Here is a 10,246-nt window from a genome sequence, read left to right on the forward strand (position 1 = left end):
GTTGGGGTGGCAGAGGGACGATTGTTATATGCTGTGACATGAATGCTCTCTGTTCCACAGAAGCTTCCATCAAGGCTCGCCCAACAGCATTGATGCATTGAACCATGATGTGAGCCCCAGAATAATTGGATGGGATGGGATGGGAGAGGAGTAGAAGAGAGTCTTGGGACATGGGTGATGAAAGAATGCATCCATCCCCAGTGGTGGAGGGTTTTCCTGTGCACTCATGGAGAACTGTGAATTTTTGTGTGACATGAAAACATCCACCTCTGCTCTCCCTAACTTGTCTCACATCTTAGCCAGTGTGGGATTCAACTCTGCCATCGACCTCCCTGCCACACCCAGTCCACAGCTCCATTCTGCTTGTCTGAAAGATACTCTATGGCTTTGACAGAGTACAGGTTCACATGGTCGTCTCCAGCAGTCAAGCAGAGTGGGTTTCCACTATGTGACAGGTACGACTGCATTGATCGAGGCAGTTGATAGTCAGTTCTTTGCCCTAGGGTTGAGGTGGAGACAACTGAATGTCTCATGATGAAACTTTGATGTCCTGCCTATGTGATGGCTCCAGGACAACTCCATGGATTTGGAGAATGTGCATGGGTCCAGAGTAGGGCTGTCCCAAACGATTATTTTTTAAACGATTAATCTAGCGATTATTTTTTCAATTATTCAACTAATCTAACGATTATTTTTTTTATTAACCTAACAGTTATTTTATTGCAATTATTTTCCAGTTAGTCATTTAATATAACAATTTGCCCCGTCCAACATCTTGACTCGCTGCACCACGGTGTTTCCTCTTTATGTGCTCGTGCATGACTCACGTGCTAGAGTGATATGCCAGATGCACTTTGCAGAGTCTGCAGACTACCGCACTGTTGGTGTCAAGATTAAAGTATTCCCAAACTTTGGAGGACCGTGTGTGAGCCTTTTTTGCCGCGTGTTGCTCCACACGCTCCGTCGTACTGCTGGTAGACGCCGCCGTGTTGTTCAAATAGATTACACAGACGCAAATCATTCACGTAGTCAATGACTTCAATTACGTCACCGCGTTGTCCCAGTCCGTGCGCTGCGCTTGTATCCGGGTAAACCAAAGACGATGGATATAAATGGTCCCATTAGAAAGTTCCGGCTTTGTTCTATGAACATTTACCCTGTGTGGTTTTACACAACGCGTCGACACTAAAATTCCACGTCGAATAATTTTTATAATCGACAACGTCGATTAGGTCGGATAATCGTCCCAGCCCTAGTCCAGAGAAAAACAGAAAGGTATGAGGTTGTCTGAACCTGGAGCCATCTGAAAGAGAAACACCGGAAATTCCTGTGTCTGGGAATGATAGGGACATGGATGTGTCTTTTGGATGGATGTGAACCAGTTGCTGGGGCAGTGCATTCCAGTACATGCTTTCTGGACAACATGTTGAACGGCCTGTTGGGTCTAAGCTCTACCTCATGAGCAAATATGTTGGATTTTGGTTGTTTATCAATTTATTTGCTATCATAAATTAAGAAAATATTAATATTAAAAATATTAATATTAAATAATAACCTTAGAATTAATTTAAAGTCCTCGGGGCACCAGCCTAAACTAATAGGCAAAATAGCCAATATAGTTTTAGTCTCAATTTATAACCATTAATTTGGGACTCTGATTAACAATCAGCTTACTAACTATAACCAAATTACCATATCAACAGTACGTTAAAGTTGAAGGATTGGAATTCTACAAAGTAGAGGTTGGCAATATTCACGCTTGTGCAACATTAAACACACCAGTAGTTATACTTAAAGACATTTATTTACAATGGAGTAAAAACACAATGTGTAATCTAATATATACACGTGTGTGTATGTGTGTGTGTAGGTGTATGTGTCTTTGGGGACACAGACAAAGGCAAGATGGTCGATTCAAAGTGGTCACTGTGACCACATGACCTGGACAAAGAAAACTACATAAGATGGCGGTAAACAAAGAAACTACTCAAAATGGCCACTGAGACCACCTGGTGTGTGTGGGAGGGAAGGTATGAGTTTCTTTGCTAGCCTAACTCATGTAATCTAAAGGTATCAGGTTAGAGGGAGGTGGTTAGCTTCATGCAGGTTCTAGAACTGAGACGTACTACTATGTGTGTGAACATACGAGTACCCGATTAACTGTATGACTGACCACAACCTAAGCCAACATTACAACAACAAAACATCAATCAACAAGTACATTAACAAAGTTAAGACTTCTACTACTGTGCTGTGCTATGCTATGCTGGGAAACTTAGGCCCAGTCAGTTAACGTTACCCAGTCCTTGGAACAAACAAAGAGGTCCTTTCCAGTGTTGTTGTAAAGTCCAGGGAGTTGGGAGGCTCCCTGGTGGAGTAAAGTCCTGTCTGGCTGTGTTGCTTTGCTGTTATCTCCTTTGTTCTCCTCACAGAATTAGCTGTTCCACGCTGTTGCTTGGAAAATCAGCTGGCCTTTTGTCGTAGCTGCTGATTCTGAAGAGAACTTGGTTCACTCTCAGTTAATCCGAAGCAGGTCGCTATTGTTGAGGAGAAGAGTGTTTGCAGGCTGTTGTGAGCAGGCCGACAAGAGAGCTGGTTTGTCAGGTAGCAGGGCTGACCTGTGCTGGGGCCTTGTTGCCCTTTGAGGAGCCGAGAGGAGAGAGCAGCAGCTGCTCTCCAGAGCAAGCCAAAAAGAGAAGAGAGCGAGAAGAGGGACAACAGATCTGGTTTTGTTAGGTGACACCCTAGCGGTTCACATGTCACATGCTGACCCAAACTGGCTGGCCACACCTGGTCCCTAGGTGTGAACAGTGAGGAACTGTAAAAATATAAACAAATCAGCTTATATTGTCATTATTATTATTTTATTGTTATTTAACTATAATTGAAGGTCTTCAGTATCCCACACTGGTGGAGCCTGAGCTGTGGTTCTTCTACCTACATGAAAGAGATTTCATGTTGACATGAGAGACAGAACAGCGGATAACACAGCTTGGAGAAGTGCCAGCAGCTGCTCCAGGTTTATCCCTGGAACACACACCTGCTTCATGTGTGTTTGATGGCTTCAGATCTTGGTCTTCGTTTCAACACATGCAATGCAGGCAGTATCTCCCAGGTGTAAGCCTCAGCCACAGTCAAGGATCCAGAGCCAGATGAATATCTCTTTAGCCCTCTCAATCTGTTCCAGATCACAGAGGAGTTGATTTCACTCAACACTGTGTCAAGGCAGGATTGATTTCTCTACCTATCTTTTGGATTGACATCTGTCCAAGATGAGTTTCAACAGAAAGTCAATGAGACATATGAAGGTCTGCAGGTAGTCATCACGATAGTCAACAATGTCCTTATCTACAGCAAGTTAAGAAGAGCATGAAAAAAACCTCCATGCTCTGCTGCAGCACTCCAGAGAGTGGGCAGTTAAATTCAACCCAGGGAAGAGCATGATCTGTATCACTGAGGTTAGCTGACCCAAACCAGCTGTGAGAGACAAGGAGCCACCAGAGACAAAGGTCAGCTGGAAACAGTCCCGAGCATACTTACCTACTAGTTTGCCCCTGGGCTCTCTGACATGCACAGCATGGCAAAGCAGTCCTAGGGATGGGAATCGATAAGATTTTATTGATACCAATGCCATTATCGATTCTGCTTATCAGTCCAATTCTTTATTGCTTTCTGGCTGAACACATGATGGTTATTTTATAATATTATTTACTGAAAGATGTGCGTCCATATTGTCCAATATGCTCAGCTAATCCACATTTGGAATTCAGTAATTTATCAATGGACAGTGTCAGTCCAGAATTGGAACTAAACCTTGACTGAGAGACCAGATGTTCATTGTTTTAAATTATGAGATATATGCTAATGATGCGCTGGCAACAAGTTGCAGCAAGTCCGTATAGCTCGTAGTTTTTTGCAATATATTTGTATATATTAGTATATTATATTAGTAGATGATGCCATCCTTTACATGCTCCACCGGGCCCATTATTACATGGATGAACCAGGTAGTTGCATGAGGATTATGTTCTTTGATTTCTCAAGTGCATTTAACACCATCCAACCACCCATTCTTAAAGACAAGCTGGAAGGGATGGGGGTGGATCCCTGCTTCATGTCCTGGATTGTGGATTATCTGACAAGACGGCCACAGTACGTCTGGTAACTGTGTCTCAGGGACAGTGATGAGCAGCACTGGGGCTCCACAGGGGACTGTTCTGGCTCCGTTCCTGTTCACCCTGTATACGGCAGACTTTAAATATAACTCTGAGTCCTGCCACATCCAGAAATAATTAGATGACACAGCTATTGTGGCACGTATCAGGAACGGGCAGGAATAGGATTACAGGGATCTGATGATGGCCTTCAGAGAATGGAGCGACAAGAACTGCCTCCTTCTGAACACCTCCAAGACCAAGAAGATGGTCATGGAGGTCTAGGCCCTCCCTTTGTCAACATTCAAGGGAAGCAGATTTGCGGTTTTCTTGGTCCTCCAAATATTATCGTGACTTCCACAGGTCCCTTTCCTTCCTATTCTTAACATTTCAGACTTCACCTTGCTCTGGAAAACATGCAGGCATCGATAAAAGGAACTTGAGGTGTACAATTCTGGTGTTTCTGAAAATTTAGAACTGGTTCTCAACTGTATCCGGCAGATATTTTGATCTTCACAATACAACAGCCTCTGATGTGATGCACAATCTGAAAGCAGCCTTTGCCAGACACGCCATTCTGGAGACTGTTATATTGGCTAACGGCAGAAAGCGCAAATTCAGAGTTTGAAATCTTTGCTAGCATATCAGGGTTTACCCATATCATCACCCATATCACCATCAGTCCACATTATCCCCAAAGCAACAGCCTTGTTGAGAGCTGTGCAGATTTGCCAAATAACTTTTAGAATAGGCAGTGGTGGTCATGCCATGTCCATTGACAGAGCATATACCACGACAGGTCAGCCAAGCCGATGTCACCTGCATTGAGGAATCCAGAAGAATGAAAACCAGAAGTTATCATCGAGCCAGCTGATACTGACAGATGACACCACACCACACACAGCTGGAGGAGGACAAGAGTACTGACCAATCAGATATCACCTCAACGAAAACCCTCAGTACTCAATCTGATGAAAGCTGATCACAATAGGCAGAATGCATCACACAGCACACCTCACTGCAGGCAACAAGCTGTGTCTTACCTGACAAGGTTAATGCCGGAAAACGCATAATTGTCCTGGACTTGTAAACATGTAAAACGGTGTACGCAGTTCATTGAAAAGTATACTTAATATACTCCACTGTTTAAGCAGGTCAAGTTATAGCTGAATAACAGAACTTTTGCGATGGTTTTGTTTAAGTGTTGCATTATTAATTTGACTTTGGTTTGCTCTATATGAAGTGGGTGTGGTTAGGAACACTACACTGATAATGACTGTTTTCAGAAGTATATGTATTGGTTGTCTAAATGGTGCTCCCCCTCTCCGACTGTAGACCAAAGAAAATTTAATACTGCAGCTACCATATAATCTGGTGCTGTAAAATACTTTAGGAAATAAGTCACTAACTCACTATCTACTCTGACCCATCACTCTGCCTCTGAGGAGACATACATGCTGTGTATTTGTTGTATGCTAAAGTAAATAAGAAATGCAAGGAAAGGGACCTGTGGAAGTCAAGACTAGATTTGGAAGACCAAGAAAACTGCAGATCTGCTGAGCTGAAAGGCTCCAGAATGAAAACCCTCCATATGACTACTGACAAGCTGCAAGAAGGTTCAGGTGTGCAGTGTTGATCCACAACAACCCTAACCCTCTACATGGAAGATTCATCAGGAGGAAACCTTACCTGCAACCTCATCACAAAAGTCAACGTCTGAAGTCTACAGTACAACATATTGATGAGCCAGAGTGTTTGTGGAGACAGGTGCTGTGGACAGATGAAGTTAAAGGTGCAAAGTGTAAGATCTTGCCAGAATTTGTTTAAAATGTTCAAAAAAGGAACACTACCAATAGTATGTGAAGGAGCGACAGTGATGATGTCATAACCAAATACCTCCATCTATTTTATTTTATAGATATCTACTGAAATGAGCATGCTAACCAACTAGCTGCATCCCGCACCATGTTGTAATACCACATAGTGACACTAGTTGCTGTGTTAGTCAGTGTAGCGTGTAGAACAAGAGCTTCCTCCAGCAGTTTAAAGGGGACATATTATACAAAATGCATGGTGCATTTCCATGGTTTTCTATCAGTAATATGTGTCCCTGGCCTGTCTACAGACCCCCCAAACATGAGAAAAGTCTATCCTAGTCTTTTGCTTGAGCCACCTTTCAGAAAATGTGTGCTCACACAGGCCAATTGGAGATTTTCCCTTGATGTCGTCATGAGGGGAGATGACACCTCCCCCCAGGTGGGTGACACTCCCCAAGCTAGGTGTGTGTTCCGCCTACTGAGTCTGCCTTGCAGCCACTATCGTTTATTCCCTTGAATCACGGCTCCGATAAAACTGTGTCGAAGGTACGAGCGATGCACGCTAGTTGCTCGCTTGTTGACTGTACAAACCAACACAGAAGTCTTTTTACCCCCTATGTCTGAGGATCTGAAGACCCAGTGGATTTATTTTATTTTATTTTTGATGGAAATGTCCTCCTAAAGTGTTGCAGCAGGCTAACCATTTCACGTCGGACTGCTTTCTCAACGAGGGCCAGTACAAACAAACACAACATACATGAAATAAATATTTTGTTAACATTAACACTAGTATATGCACATTTTACTCCATTGATGAGACTAATGTCAGTAAAGTTTACTCACCAGAGGCTCAACCATCATATATACACACACATCCTCCGGCACAAATGCAGATCACACGGCTCTCATCAGTCCGGATTTCACTTTAGAAGAAGCAGGGACACGGAAGTTCAACAATGTATATTTTTTCACTAATGAAATTTAGCAAGGTTCATGTGGCTAATAGTTTGAGCTAGCGCCACGGCTGCTAATAAACAACTCACGGTTTCCCACGTTTCCTTTGCAGAATACACGGTCCGCTAATCAATCCACAGCAAGGAAAAAAAAAGATTTGACTCTCTGCGCCAATTAAAGCAGGGATATGACGAAATATCTTGCACAAAAAATATCTGCAGCAAAAAGTCAGCATGTAGCCGCCTCAACGCAGTCCGGCCGAGAGCAAGAGATAAAAAAAAAAAACACGATGACACGTACACCCTGACGGCGTCTGATTGGTTAAGTTACATCATGTAAACCTTGTAGATTTTGAGTGGCACATTCACCACACTTTGAAATGAAATAAAACACCCTTTTTGACAGATATAAATGAAATTTGTGTACATTAATATTTTTTCCTATTCATTAACATATTCAAGATTTTAAATCATTTATCCTATTTATTCATCTGCCACATAAAAATATGAATTTATTTATTTCACTAATAACTGGTAACTGGACTTCTAATAAGGGCCTAGTAACCTGGGTTACACATTCCCACAAACAGTGAGAAAGTCCTGAAAGTCCTGAAAAGTTGTTTTCCTTCCCATGTCAGTTTGCCTTTAACAGACACTGCTTTCATCTCTTCATTTCTGTCCTTCCATCTGAGAAAACGCATAATAATATTTCCATCCGGTCCGGGATGGGACGCAGCGAACGGTGGGCACGTTATGTCGCACACTGCAAATTTGAAATCGCTAATTTAACTCCCTCACAGTTAAAATTAGCAGTGACCCAGTGTTTATATGGGAACCACTGGTTCAGAGTTAAATTAACACTTTTAATAGTGTTGAGATTATTAACACTATCACAGTGTTACTTAACAAACTCTGATGGTGTAAAATATTAACACCCAAATGAATACATTTAAATTAATTAGCACAACAACAGTCTTACTTTAAACACTGTAATAGTATAAAATATTGACACCAATATGGATAGTTTTAGATGAATTAACACTACAGTAGTGTTACACCAATATGGATACAGTGTTGCTTCACAAACCAAGTGTAAAATATTAACACCAGTTTATTTTAATCAACACTATGATGTTATTGATCAGTAATGTTATGACCAGTAACACTGATGTAAAATGTATACTTAACTAGTATTTACTGTGCTGCTGATACAGCATATATGGACCACTGGTATTAACAGTTAAAATGTACATGAAATAATCCCTCCAAAAATGACTGCATCAAAAATATTTATTTTCCATTAACTTAAATAATGCAACTGTCTGGCACAACATAAAAGTTAGAATCTACACCATAAGACATTTGGATATCAAAGGGTTTGAAGTATCTCAAGTCATCAGGTCTGACAACTGAAACATTATGCACCGTGTCAACAACATGAAAGGCATGGAAATGTTCTACAATTTCAGTCTCCATTTCAGATAATAAAAAATAAATGTCACCTTTAAGACAGATGCAAAGAATCTTATTTAGCACTGGCATCTCATTGACAAAATCTGTGCAAGCCATGTTGTTTAAGTTGTAACACTTATTTCACTTGAAATATCAATCTGAAAATAATCTGCAATCACATCACCATGTTCAACATCAGTCAGTATTTTAGATGACACAGGTCCAGATTCAATACCTTTAGCAGAAAGTGATTCCCAGTGATAGGCAACAGCTATTTGGTGTTTCTTGGCAAGTGTCTTAGTTATGTTCTTGAAATGTTTTAAACTGGATTTAAAGAATTTGTGTTTTGCCTCATACCTCATACTCCAAACGTGTACTAATGGACCAATCTGGCATATACATTCAGGATAATGGATCATGAAGTGATGTTTTGGGATTAAATTATTCTGAGGATATAAAACTGTAAATAATCTGTGGTGCTCTTCAATTAGATGTTTCAAAAACACAGTCATTCCCTCTGTAATACAAGGTGAAAACACTATGTTCACAATATGCAACAACAGTAACAACAAATGCCAGTGTCTGTCACCTTCTGGTACAATATCTCCAAAGATGAGTGAGAAGTTCCGAATAAGGCACAATGTTTGACTGGCATTAAGCCCAATACCATTGCCAGTAGAGAAGATGTTTACGCCTGTTGGTCGATTTTTTTTATCCATGAATCCATAGTTGAATGCATATACAAATCTCATATTGTCCTACACCTTCTAAGATATCATGCATAATATAATATCCAAGCTTATGAATGCCTTGTTTCGATCCTAGTGGGTTCGATGTTTCGAAGTCATCATAATACACTTGAATTTGTAATGAACCTTTGATTTTGAATATAATGGGTGATTTTGATAGTACTTTCCGTCACAGAAATCCTGATATAAGCTAACGACAGTGGCACACTTATTAATTTGACTGCCAACTACTTTATTCTTGAAAATGAACTCCAATGTTTTTAACAGTGGTATGTAAATGAAAGTGTCATTTACTGGAACCTGTTCATATATGCAGATATTTTGTTTCTCTTCGAGTCATATCTCACTCCTAAATGAATTTCAAGTGGTTCAACAACACCCCATTTTTCACTAAAATACTTTGTCCATTTAGAATTTATGTTTAAGTCAGCATTGAAAATGAAAGCATTGTCAGAAACCTCTTCCACTGCACTTCTACTGGGATTATGAGCAGGCACTGCACTTTACACTTGTTCTTTAAGATTTGCACGAGCATCATTGACATACACCTCCATGCTTTCAATAACTGATAAGAAAACATTGTTAGCGACACCACTGCCTTGTAACTTTGCTGTGATTGAAGCACACATATCTTTTGTCTTATCTTTTGACATTTGGGATGTTGAAGGTTGATTTGACATTTGGGATGTTGATGGTTGATTAGTTATATCTGGAATCATGCCAAATGCATCTTCTTGTGAGCTCTGTTCATCTAAATCTGACTGATGTGGTGTTTGTAAATCATTACTTGTGTTAAAAGAACTATGAGAGCCATTTAAGGCTTTCTAAAACCTGCATAACTGTTAATCTGCAATGAACATCCTTCTTGGGCACAAATAAAAACCAATTTCTCGCATGGATATAACCCATGAAAAAACTTGCTGAGGTGCTGAATTAATGCACTGAGTGCATTGTGCATGGACCTACAAATATGACACCTATACATATTTTTAGGGAGCTTGTCTCTTGACAACACAAATCTTATAGTCTAAGAAATTAGACTTTCAACCAAAACAAACAAAAGGGGAAAAAAGTGCTGAAGTGCACCAAGTGCATTGTGCAAATACAAATGTGCATACACT

The 10,246-nt window shown here is 40.6% G+C and overlaps 1 protein-coding gene across 1 annotated transcript in view; it reads left to right on the forward strand.

Annotated features, from left to right (window-relative positions):
- The window catches only part of kcnk10a (potassium channel, subfamily K, member 10a), a 74,782-nt gene that overhangs the window by 15,152 nt on the left and 49,384 nt on the right, over positions 1-10,246 (forward strand). The gene's annotated exons all lie outside the window — the stretch shown is intronic.

Source organism: Seriola lalandi, unplaced genomic scaffold (assembly GCF_002814215.2).
Source record: "Seriola lalandi dorsalis isolate HSWRI2012SDOR001 ecotype SW California unplaced genomic scaffold, Sedor1 jcf7180002054693, whole genome shotgun sequence".
NCBI lineage: Eukaryota > Metazoa > Chordata > Actinopteri > Carangiformes > Carangidae > Seriola > Seriola lalandi.